Genomic DNA, 13,120 nt, shown 5'->3' on the forward strand with positions numbered 1-13,120 from the left:
GGGTACTTACACATTTTTCAAAATGTCAAAAACGGTCAAAAATCATTTTTTCGCCAAGGAGCGCCGGGAAACGTTCCAAAAACATGTCAGGACTCTCGGCACAGCCCAATTATGCCCATAAAGTTGACTTTTGAGAAAAGTCCATTTTTGACTTTTTTGTAAGGGGGGGTACTTACGCATTTTGCAAAATTTCAAAAACGGTCAAAAATGACTTTTGGGCCAAGGAGCGCTTAGAAACGTTCTAAAAACATGTCAGGACTCTCGGCAGAGCCCAAATATGCCCAAAAAGTTGACTTTTGATAAAAGTCAATTTTTGACTTTTTTGTAAGGGGGGGTACTTACGCATTTTTCAAAATTTCAAAAACGGTCAAAAATCACTTTTGGGCCAAGGAGCGCCGGGAAACGTTCTAAAAACATGTCAGGACTCTCGGCAGAGCCCAAATATGCCCAAAAAGTTGACTTTTGAGAAAAGTCCATTTTTGACTTTTTCGTAAGGGGGGGTACTTACGCATTTTTCAAAATTTCAAAAACGGTCAAAAATCACTTTTGGGCCAAGGAGCGCTGGGAAACGTTCTAAAAACATATCAGGACTCTCGGCAGAGCCCAAATAGGCCAGAACAGTTGACTTTTGAGAAAATTCCATTTTTGACTTTTTTGTAAGGGGGGGTACTTACGCATTTTTCAAAATTTCAAAAACGGTCAAAAAAAATGTTTGTGCCAAGGAGCGCCGGGAAACGTTCTAAAAACATGTCAGGACTCTCGGCAGAGCCCAAATATGCCCAAAAAGTTGACTTTTGAGAAAAGTCCATTTTTGACTTTTTTGTAAGGGGGGGTACTTACGCATTTTTCAAAATTTTAAAAACGGTCAAAAAACACTTTTGGGCAAAGGAGCGCCGGGAAACGTTCTAAAAACATGTCAGGACTCTCGGCAGAGCCCAAATATGCCAAAAAAGTTGACTTTTGAGAAAAGTCAATTTTTGATTTTTTTTTATAAGGGGGGGTACTTACGCATTTTTCAAAATTTCAAAAACGGTAAAAAAAAACGTTTGTGCCAAGGAGCGCCGGGAAACGTTCTAAAAACATGTCAGGACTCTCGGCAGAGCCCAAATATGCCAAAAAAGTTGACTTTTGAGAAAAGTCCATTTTTGACTTTTTTGTAAGGGGGAGTACTTACGCATTTTTCAAAATTTCAAAAACGGTCAAAAATCATTTTTTCGCCAAGGAGCGCCGGGAAACGTTCTAAAAACATGTCAGGACTCTTGGCAAAGCCCAAATATGCCAAAAAAAATGACTTTTGAGAAAAGTCCATTTTTGACTTTTTTGTAAGGGGGGGTACTTAGGCATTTTTCAAAATTTCAAAAACGGTCAAAAAAAACGTTTGTGCCAAGGAGCGCCGGAAACGTTCTAAAAATATGTCAGGACTCTCGGCAGAGCCCAAATATGCCCAAAAAGTTGACTTTTGAGAAAAGTCAATTTTTGACTTTTTTGTAAGGGGGGGTACTTACGCATTTTTCAAAATTTCAAAAACGGTCAAAAATCATTTTTTCGCCAATGAGCGCCAGGAAACGTTCTAAAAACATGTCAGGACTCTCGGCACAGCCCAAATAGGCCAAAACAGTTGACTTTTGAGAAAAGTCCATTTTTGACTTTTTTGTAAGGGGGGGTACTTACGCATTTTTCAAAATTTCAAAAACGGTCAAAAAAAATGTTTGTGCCAAGGAGCGCCGGGAAACGTTCTAAAAACATGTCAGGACTCTCGGCAGAGCCCAAATATGCCCAAAAAGTTGACTTTTGATAAAAGTCAATTTTTGACTTTTTTGTAAGGGGGGGTACTTACGCATTTTTCAAAATTTCAAAAACGGTCAAAAATCACTTTTGGGCCAAGGAGCGCTGGGAAACGTTCTAAAAACATGTCAGGACTCTCGGCACAGCCCAATTATGCCCATAAAGTTGACTTTTGAGAAAAGTCCATTTTTGACTTTTTTGTAAGGGGGGGTACTTACGCATTTTGCAAAATTTCAAAAACGGTCAAAAATGACTTTTGGGCCAAGGAGCGCCGGGAAACGTTCCAAAAACATGTCAGGACTCTCGGCACAGCCCAATTATGCCCATAAAGTTGACTTTTGAGAAAAGTCCATTTTTGACTTTTTTGTAAGGGGGGGTACTTACGCATTTTGCAAAATTTCAAAAACGGTCAAAAATCACTTTTGGGCCAAGGAGCGCTTAGAAACGTTCTAAAAACATGTCAGGACTCTCGGCAGAGCCCAAATATGCCCAAAAAGTTGACTTTTGATAAAAGTCAATTTTTGACTTTTTTGTAAGGGGGGGTACTTACGCATTTTTCAAAATTTCAAAAACGGTCAAAAATCACTTTTGGGCCAAGGAGCGCCGGGAAACGTTCTAAAAACATGTCAGGACTCTCGGCAGAGCCCAAATATGCCCAAAAAGTTGACTTTTGAGAAAAGTCAATTTTTGACTTTTTCGTAAGGGGGGGTACTTACGCATTTTTCAAAATTTCAAAAACGGTCAAAAATCACTTTTGGGCCAAGGAGCGCTGGGAAACGTTCTAAAAACATATCAGGACTCTCGGCAGAGCCCAAATAGGCCAAAACAGTTGACTTTTGAGAAAAGTCCATTTTTGACTTTTTTGTAAGGGGGGTACTTACGCATTTTTCAAAATTTCAAAAACGGTCAAAAAAAATGTTTGTGCCAAGGAGCGCCGGGAAACGTTCTAAAAACATGTCAGGACTCTCGGCAGAGCCCAAATATGCCCAAAAAGTTGACTTTTGAGAAAAGTCCATTTTTGACTTTTTTGTAAGGGGGGGTACTTACGCATTTTTCAAAATTTCAAAAACGGTCAAAAAACACTTTTGGGCAAAGGAGCGCCGGGAAACGTTCTAAAAACATGTCAGGACTCTCGGCAGAGCCCAATTATGCCCATAAAGTTGACTTTTGAGAAAAGTCCATTTTTGACTTTTTTGTAAGGGGGGGTACTTACGCATTTTGCAAAATTTCAAAAACGGTCAAAAATCACTTTTGGGCCAAGGAGCGCTGGGAAACGTTCTAAAAACATGTCAGGACTCTCGGCAGAGCCCAAATATGCCCAAAAAGTTGACTTTTGAGAAAAGTCCATTTTTGACTTTTTTGTAAGGGGGGGTACTTACACATTTTTCAAAATGTCAAAAACGGTCAAAAATCATTTTTTCGCCAAGGAGCGCCGGGAAACGTTCCAAAAACATGTCAGGACTCTCGGCACAGCCCAATTATGCCCATAAAGTTGACTTTTGAGAAAAGTCCATTTTTGACTTTTTTGTAAGGGGGGGTACTTACGCATTTTGCAAAATTTCAAAAACGGTCAAAAATCACTTTTGGGCCAAGGAGCGCTTAGAAACGTTCTAAAAACATGTCAGGACTCTCGGCAGAGCCCAAATATGCCCAAAAAGTTGACTTTTGATAAAAGTCAATTTTTGACTTTTTTGTAAGGGGGGGTACTTACGCATTTTTCAAAATTTCAAAAACGGTCAAAAATCACTTTTGGGCCAAGGAGCGCCGGGAAACGTTCTAAAAACATGTCAGGACTCTCGGCAGAGCCCAAATATGCCCAAAAAGTTGACTTTTGAGAAAAGTCAATTTTTGACTTTTTCGTAAGGGGGGGTACTTACGCATTTTTCAAAATTTCAAAAACGGTCAAAAATCACTTTTGGGCCAAGGAGCGCTGGGAAACGTTCTAAAAACATATCAGGACTCTCGGCAGAGCCCAAATAGGCCAAAACAGTTGACTTTTGAGAAAAGTCCATTTTTGACTTTTTTGTAAGGGGGGGTACTTACGCATTTTTCAAAATTTCAAAAACGGTCAAAAAAAATGTTTGTGCCAAGGAGCGCCGGGAAACGTTCTAAAAACATGTCAGGACTCTCGGCAGAGCCCAAATATGCCAAAAAAAATGACTTTTGAGAAAAGTCCATTTTTGACTTTTTTGTAAGGGGGGGTACTTACGCATTTTTCAAAATTTCAAAAACGGTCAAAAAACACTTTTGGGCCAAGGAGCGCCGGGACACGTTCTAAAAACACATCAGGACTCTCGGCACAGCCCAAATAGGCCAAAAAATAGTTGACTTTTGAGAAAAGTCCATTTTTGACTTTTTTGTAAGGGGGGGTACTTACGCATTTTTCAAAATTTCAAAAACGGTCAAAAATCACTTTTGGGCCAAGGAGCGCTTAGAAATGTTCTAAAAACATGTCAGGACTCTCGGCAGAGCCCAAATATGCCCAAAAAGTTGACTTTTGAGAAAAGTCCATTTTTGACTTTTTTGTAAGGGGGGTACTTACGCATTTTTCAAAATTTCAAAAACGGTCAAAAATCACTTTTGGGCCAAGGAGCGCCGGGAAACGTTCCAAAAACATGTCAGGACTCTCGGCACAGCCCAATTATGCCCAAAAAGTTGACTTTTGAGAAAAGTCCATTTTTGACTTTTTTGTAAGAGGGGGTACTTACGCATTTTTCAAAATTTCAAAAACGGTCAAAAATCACTTTTGGGCCAAGGAGCGCTTAGAAACGTTCTAAAAACATGTCAGGACTCTCGGCAGAGCCCAAATATGCCCAAAAACTTGACTTTTGATAAAAGTCAATTTTTGACTTTTTTGTAAGGGGGGGTACTTACGCATTTTTCAAAATTTCAAAAACGGTCAAAAATCACTTTTGGGCCAAGGAGCGCTGGGAAACGTTCTAAAAACATGTCAGGACTCTCGGCAGAGCCCAAATATGCCCAAAAAGTTGACTTTTGAGAAAAGTCCATTTTTGACTTTTTTGTAAGGGGGGGTACTTACGCATTTTTCAAAATTTCAAAAACGGTCAAAAAACACTTTTGGGCCAAGGAGCGCCGGGAAACGTTCTAAAAACACATCAGGACTCTCGGCACAGCCCAAATAGGCCAAAACAGTTGACTTTTGAGAAAAGTCCATTTTTGACTTTTTTGTAAGGGTGGGTACTTACGCATTTTTCAAAATTTCAAAAACGGTCAAAAAAAATGTTTGTGCCAAGGAGCGCCGGGAAACGTTCTAAAAACATGTCAGGACTCTCGGCAGAGCCCAAATATGCCCAAAAAGTTGACTTTTGAGAAAAGTCCATTTTTGACTTTTTTGTAAGGGGGGGTACTTACGCTGCATTTCTTTGTGGTCGTCGAATGAATGTCTATTTAGCTCGCACTCCCTCGATGGCCGCCGTCCTGCAAACAAACATTTTAAAATAACGCGGGCGAGCTTTTCGCAAGCTCAAAGCGTGAATTAGTGGCAAATGTAAGAGAAAAAACGTGCAATCGGGAAATTAAAGAATTATCTTGATAACTTACTTCGTGGTAAAGTGCGGAGCGCAGCAATCGGGTGGTGACGGGACGCTAGCTGCAGGTTTGAAAAGAACAAGTGCTAAATTTCGTGCCGCTTAAATACGTTTCCGGTAATGACGTAATTGTTAAAAAAAAACAGAAGAGGAAAAAAAGGGAATTTAACAAAGTTCACATCGACTGAAAAACAATTTTAAAGTGAGGTCGTCGCTGGATTTGAACTCGTCTCACCCGTAGACCAGGTAGTGTCATCTGCCACTGGATTACGGTCCAAGTGATGAAATCAGGCCATTCTAATGTATTAGACCTGTTTTCCGGCATCAGCAGATACCCACATAGTTTAAAACTTTCAACTTGTGATTGCGTATGAAACGATGGCTTATTAGATTAAAACGTTGACTATGAACACTTGGTAACGTGATTTGAAGCTTGCCGTTGCCCATATTCATGATAACTATTTTCTATTTCTGTACTTCTATTGACCGATGTAGAACTATGTAGGTATCGAACCCGACTTGCTTAGATGGCTGTCAACTTCTTTCACCATTCGGCCAATTGAAAGGGAGTTTCGCGGGAAAAGATTTTCATTTTGTAGCACTAATACAATGGTACATACAAATTGTTATGATAAAATTTATGTTTGAGGATAGAATCTTACGCAGGGGTGAAAGTGGCAAGAATTTCTTGCCGGAACTCCCCGACGTGAAGGTTGCCACGGAGCCACAATTTATTTATTTATGCTTTTTTTGGGGGTGGCAAACCTCTTAAACTACTGAAATGCAAAGAAAACCGTTTTAGAACAGCTATTTCTATAACACATACAAAAACTGATTTTCATTCAAAACTGTATTTTTTCAATGATTTGCAAAATAAAAGTTAACAAAAACAGGAATAACCCCAACCTCCATCTCCTAATTTTTATTTTCCCTCATTTCCTCACATACTAAATGCCAAATCTCAATTTTAACTATTTAAGAATATAGAAAGTATATTAAAATTGAAGTTATTTAAAGGGTATGACAACACCTGGGGAAATGCTAATATTCCATCATTTATCCATCAACGCATGCCTTTTGAATTCATATCATGCCACTTAGTGTAATTACACACATCGCAACACCAAGAAAATGATAGAAATTACGTCGATTGTCAAGCTAAAAGGACCCGCCCCCGAGATGCCAGAAATCTAGCATATTGTGTGCGTGACGTCACTTTCGGGAAACAGCCGGCTCAGTGCTTAGTACTGAATGGCGGCGATGATGGCAGACAATTTTGTTTCTATTTGCAGCGACGAATCCGACGAAACGAACATTCTTCTAATGGGGACGAGGAGAGTTATGAACCTTTCTTTGGTGTTTTGGGTTATCAATTTGAGCCCAAACGAAAGCCAAGGCAGCCTAATGAAAGGATCATTGAGGGGAGCAATCACACTGATGAAACACCTGCGGCAACAGAATCACCGAATGGTTTGTTTTGCATTTCTTTTTGTGAAGTTGATACACCGTGACCGCAAAATAATGTATAGAATAATTATCATTTAATATGCTGTCATCGGTTTTGCTCTGCAAACCGACACAAATATGAATGGGAATAGAGCAGGGGTCCCCAACCTTTTTTGCACCACGGGCCGGTGTGATTTGGGTCTTTTTTTTCACGAACCAGTGTCCCACTTTTATATTCAGTTGGAGTGTTATCCAATGGTGCTAAAAAACTATTTACATCATAAACATACATGTGCAACACGGAAATGGCGTAAATTAACGCTTAACGACACGGCGAAGTCGTTAAGTGAGAGGGCTACGTGCAGTTGTTGTGTGCGCCAAACATGGCAAACGTAAGTTAATATTCCTTTCTTTAAAGAAAGTTTGTAGTGTGTACTTAGGAATCGCTGCATTCGCGGTCCTTTTAACGTTACGCGCATGCCAACTTTGTCAGAACACCGGCAATGTGCGGCAGAAAAATACAGCAAATATAAAACAGCATTTGTTTTTACCCCCGTCGTGTTATGTGCAGGGAAAAAATACAACTCACCCGCTGAATCAGTGGGAGGGCTGAGTTTGTTTCGTTGAGACGAGATGGTCCCGAGATGGGAGAGTGAGAGAAGCTAGCATCACAAATACACGATGTTGGAAATTGTAGCACAGTTTTCAGCTCGCTCCTAGCGATGTCGGGATATTCCGAAATGACTTTAATCCAGAACTTCGGTAGAGTTGTGGTCTCAAATGTACGTTTAAGTCGCCGTGATTTGCGATTTCTACAAGCTGATATTCCTGTTCCGCAGACATGCTCGAATCACTCGATTTATTCACATACGGGTCACGAATTCACTCCTTCGCAGTTCGTGGGTCTTTAGTGATTGGGAAGTAGCATAAATTTCTTTTTCTTTGAGGTTGTAGGCACATCCTCTGGCTTGTCAGGTTCCCGTTTCCCTGTAAAATTACAAAATTAGCCCTCTTAGCACTGACGAACTTTACTCATTGTCTGCGTAGTCCAGCTCTTTTTCTCGCGTTCGGGAATTCATGGGTACTACATTGCGACAAATGGCTATTTGTAAACCACATAGCATGACAGGTTTGAACCATTTTAGCGATTTTTTGATAAAACACGAATGCAACTCTCTTGTCGATAAACAACAATGGCACCTGCCTCGACCTTTTGTTTCCTTGTTATGACGTCTCCGCCCCATTCGGCTGTTTCCGGAACACTTTCGGAAATGTTCGTCATTTTCGATCTATTTTCGATAATTGCTCATTGTGATTGATTTTTTTTGTTAACTTTATTAATATTTGTTATCTTGGCACATAACGGTTCTATTGATGTCTCACACCCCCTTTGCGTTTTCATACCCTTTAAGAATAAAGTATATTAAAATTGAAGTTAATGTAAACATTTATATATATATATTTTTTTTTATAAGAAAGATATAAGTAACATACATTCAGAAAAAGTAACAAATGATTTATAGTATGCAGAGTGAAATGGAATATATTTTAAAGATCGCGCAAACATTGACTTTTTTTAAATCATAAGGAAATGAATCAGTAGCCTAACATAAATGAACAAATATAAGTCCAAAGTGCACATTGACTGCCAAGATGTTCTGAACCTCCCCATCAGAGCAAATAAAACTGAATATGATAAATAAGCCTCTTCAACTCTTTCGGTGCTCTTAAAGATTTGATCCATTTTATGTTGCATTGCCCTTTTTTTGCCGCATCAATTTAACATTTTTTTGCTGTTCCAGAAAACACGCACATTTGAACCAATCATAGCTAACCCTCTTTGCTGATCACGTCAGTACGTCAGCCAATTGAACGGATAAATGAGTCCAGGCGTTTTGCTTTGCTGCGCGCATTCGCACATTGATGTGACTCATCATCGTGAGACTCAGATAACTGCAGCAGCTGGGGAAAGCTCCATGCCGTCCGCAGAATAAAATAATATTGGTGGAAACGGATTACGCTACACAAGCACTTTATTATGCTTGTTGTTAACACTTTTGTATGTAAATCTGATGTTGGTAGATTGTTTTCTTCTTAGAGATGAAATGCATTTGTGGCAGTTTAGCATTTTGAAATTATTTTATTTTACATAACGTTTTGACAGTTGCCGTTATATTTTCGGAACAAAGCACCATGTACCGGAACAGCATTCCGGCCCTGAATCTTATACCGGAACTGCGTTCCTTACCGTTCTGGCCCACTTTCAGCCCTGATCTTACATCACTTTTTTACCTAAACGCCTTTCACGTTATACCCACCCAATGCCTACAACTGAGTCATTCCATCCTTCCTTAACTCATCATACTCAGTTTTAGAGAAGGATCTCATCCCTTACCTGGACAGGACATGACACCTTATTCCCATTGAGGACCATGCTCTCATGTTTGGAGGTACTTATTCTCAGCCCAAGTGCTTCTGTAGTGGACCAACATACACGCGGACACTGGTGTTTCAACTTTGTTAAATTGAATTTTTACCTAAGTCATAAAACAACAGTTTAACAAAATACCTTGGGCCCAACATAAAAGAGGCCAACATAACAAAAGGCTTCAACCAAACTGACCTGACCTCCAGACACATCTCTGTGGCCATTTAAATCAGGGTGGACTCTACTAAACGACCACCTGAAGGAGGTATGACAAATTAGCCAAACATTGTAACTTAATAAAACTGACAGATGGAAATGTACATATAATCAAACAATAACTAATGTGCATTTAAACGGTGAAAACTTTACTCCAAAACAATCATAATTAACTTAAATAACCCCCCTTCAGAATGGTAGGTGCCAGATCTTACACAGCTGTGGTCGTTACCTCTAATTGGCAAATTAAATCTAATAAGCATTCAGACAAATATTAACTAAAGTATGCACCCATTAGAAAATACATGTCCCAAAAAAATATCACATAAATAATTAACTAAATCTTGAAACACTAAATTGTGGTGGTAGTGGTGGCCACCACAGCTTCATAACTGTGTACATATGGAGTGTCCTAAAAATGGAGTGTCTCTTCTCTATCATCATGTTTGCTGTGTTTGTGCTGTGGACTCTTTACTTGTTGGCGGTTTACGGGGCATAATTATACATCTTTCATCTTCATGCATCCAAGGTGACCTCAGACACACGTAGCCAGGCATTTTAACATTTGTTTCCCTTGATGCCATTTATTTTTCCTGAAAACACAGTGTTGGGAAGTTGGAATACAAGAATCTACCATGCATCTACAGCAGCCGAGTGTCCGCGGTCGGGAAAAATACATGCCGAGTGGATGTCGCTGACGCAGTTTGTTTCGACGCCATCATCTACGTCGTGGACGCGGAAAAGTTATTGATTAGCTGCGGGAAGTCAGGACGTCGCCCCGGCATCCTTTTGTAGGTCATTGCTGGACAGAATTTTGATGAGCGATCAATGATCGGTTGCAGCATATAGAACATTTTTTCATCTTTACATTTCATGGTCATGCATTTGGATTGGACGTCTATGGCTGTCAATGGCACTGAAACAGTCGCCTCAAAGCGTGAACAATACACAATGCCTCAAAAGGAAGAACAAAACGACAATCTGAATGCTTTGGACATCTCTTTCTGTCAGTGGCACCAAAAAGTCACCTCACAGACTGAATAACTCGCAATGCCTCGACAGCAAAAACAAAAGCACAATCCCAATACCGTTGACGTCGATTGCTGTCAATGGCAGAGAACTTGTGAAAAAAATGAAACTTTTGTGTGAGGTACTTTTGGGATAAAAACGATTGACAGTGATGAAATCTCATCACGTAGCGTGGCAATTTGTCAGCCATCGCCTTTGATAGGCCATGTTAGCCATTTGATAACAACAACCAAGACTTTTCCAAACAAACCATTTCATGCAACCTTCTTATTTGCTCTCTCAGTGACCCTCCATTCACGAGAGTTGGAGTCCGCTGTCATCCCTTCGAAGTGCACAGATGTGAACACCAGTCAAACTCGTGCTCTACCTGCAAACCGACAGTTGACAGAGACTGTCAGAAACACCCAAAGAGGCATTATTTCGACTTAATGTTTCTTGACCTTGATAATCCATAAAACAGTCAAAATATGCACAAACACACAGTAGGGTCAGACCTTAACAAAGTCGGCCATCTTGGATGCATCCCACCATGCACTGCAAGTGTAAATAGACCAATCTGAGGCTGGAACTTTCACCATCAAATGAGCTATGATGGAATTGATGGGAGGATTATGAAAACTCAAAGGAATCCTGTCAATCATTCTGCTTGGAATTGAAATCACTCCAATGCATTTAAAGTGGGAGGGTGGCTAATGAACCCTCCCACTTCAAATGGGTAGGACGTCTATCACTGTCAATGGCAGATCAAGTGAAATAGATCATTTGAATTTCATGAATGGTCCGTTAAAATAAGACCAAATCAATCCATATTGAGTCAACATTCATTGAAAGATTTTGCACTTTTCTGCAAATTTACCATTTACCAATAGGATATTTTCGTCTCACGGTTGCCCTCCTGTGGGGACTCTGCGCAACTGCATTGACAGTTTTGATTGCCAATGGATTTTGGATAAACTCAGCTAAATTTAAAGAGTTTTAATTCTCTTGGGCTTCAATAATCATGATCATCATCTTTCTCTTTTCTGTGCCTGACTATGAAAATGCATTTCAAGTGCAAAAGATTTCTACAGATTCTTCCAGATGATAATGTAAAACGTATTTCAATCTAAAATAGACATTTTTAAAAATCTTTCATTTTGGATTCATAACTTCATTAAAACGTGATGAATGAAATCTGATGCTTCGTTTTCTTTATTTTAAGCTGTACGTTGATGAAAAAGTTGAACATTTTCATGAATAATTATGAAAAATTCGAGAATATTACGGGTCCTTGGACACCACAGTGGATACAGTTGCTAAAACTCCCCACGGGAGGACGACCGTGAGACGAAATTTTCGTTTTTTTGTCAATTTTTAAGACATTCCTCGCCGTTTATATATATATATATATAAAAAAAAAAACGTGCTTATAGAAAAGAATATTGATCATACTGCATTGGTGTGGAGACCAAAATAGCATGTTTTAATCCGTTACAAAGGCTAAAAAAACACACCAAGAGAGGCATCTCTCCTTCAAATGAGATATCAGTTGTCTAAATAAACGCCTCTTTTTCAAACTAGACGAAATTTTTTGCCCCAATTATTATGCAGTACTTTAGTATATTTTTTGACGAATCCCGTGTGGGAATTTCATTGAGAACTAGTGAGGAATTATTTTTAAATTTGCCAAAATACGAAATAATTGTCTCACGGTTGCCCTACTGTGGGGACTTTGTGCAACTGCACCCACTGTAGTGCAGTGAGCTAGCTAATTGAAAACGAGCCGAAATCCATTTTTTTGTTTATATATGTGTTGACAAACGATAAACAAATCGTCTCGTTTCCTGATTAAAAAGTTGAAATTCAATAACGGAAAACGAGCCTTGATCTGTTTTCTAAAATTAGTTTAATCGGGAAACATTTCTTGGTATTTGTCAACCAAAAAAAAAACTGAATTGGGCTTATTTTTCCGTTTTTTTCCCCCAAAATTAGAAAGAAAAACGAATGGTCAAATGGGACTGTCATTAACCGACGGCTAGTTTACAACAACAGTGGATGCGGTTGCTCAAAGTTCCCACAGGAGGGCGACCGTGAGACAAAAAATTCTTGTTTTGTCAATTTTTAAGACATTCATCGCAGTTCAAAAAAAAAAAAAAAAAAACATACTCACAGAAAAGAATATTGATCACAGATAAATACTGCATTGGCGTGGAGGCCAAAATAGCATTTTTTAATCCGTTACGAAGGCTAAAAAACACACCGCGATAGGAATCTCTCCTTTCTATAAGATATCGTCAGTTGTCTAAATAAACGCCTGTTTCAAAACAGACGTCTTTATTTGCCCCAATTGTCATGCAGTACTTTAGTATGTTTTTAATGAGCTCCGTGTGTAAATTTCATTGAAAACTAGCGGGGAATTATTTTTAAAATTGCCCAAATACGAAATTTTTGTTTCACGGTTGCTCTCCTATAGGGACTTTGTGCAACTGCACCCACTGTCGTGCTGTGAGTTAGCCAATTGATTTGGGATAAACGCAGCTAAATTTAAAATGTTTTAACTGTACTTCGGGTTCGCAGGCTTCTTCTTGGGTTTCAAGAACCATTGGATGTATTTAGTTTAATGCCCTTTTATGGCCACTCGGATTATCACAGGAAACTATTGAAAATTTTTATATTACGATAATGACAA

Source organism: Corythoichthys intestinalis, chromosome 13, assembly GCF_030265065.1.
Source record: "Corythoichthys intestinalis isolate RoL2023-P3 chromosome 13, ASM3026506v1, whole genome shotgun sequence".
Taxonomy (NCBI): Eukaryota; Metazoa; Chordata; class Actinopteri; order Syngnathiformes; family Syngnathidae; genus Corythoichthys; species Corythoichthys intestinalis.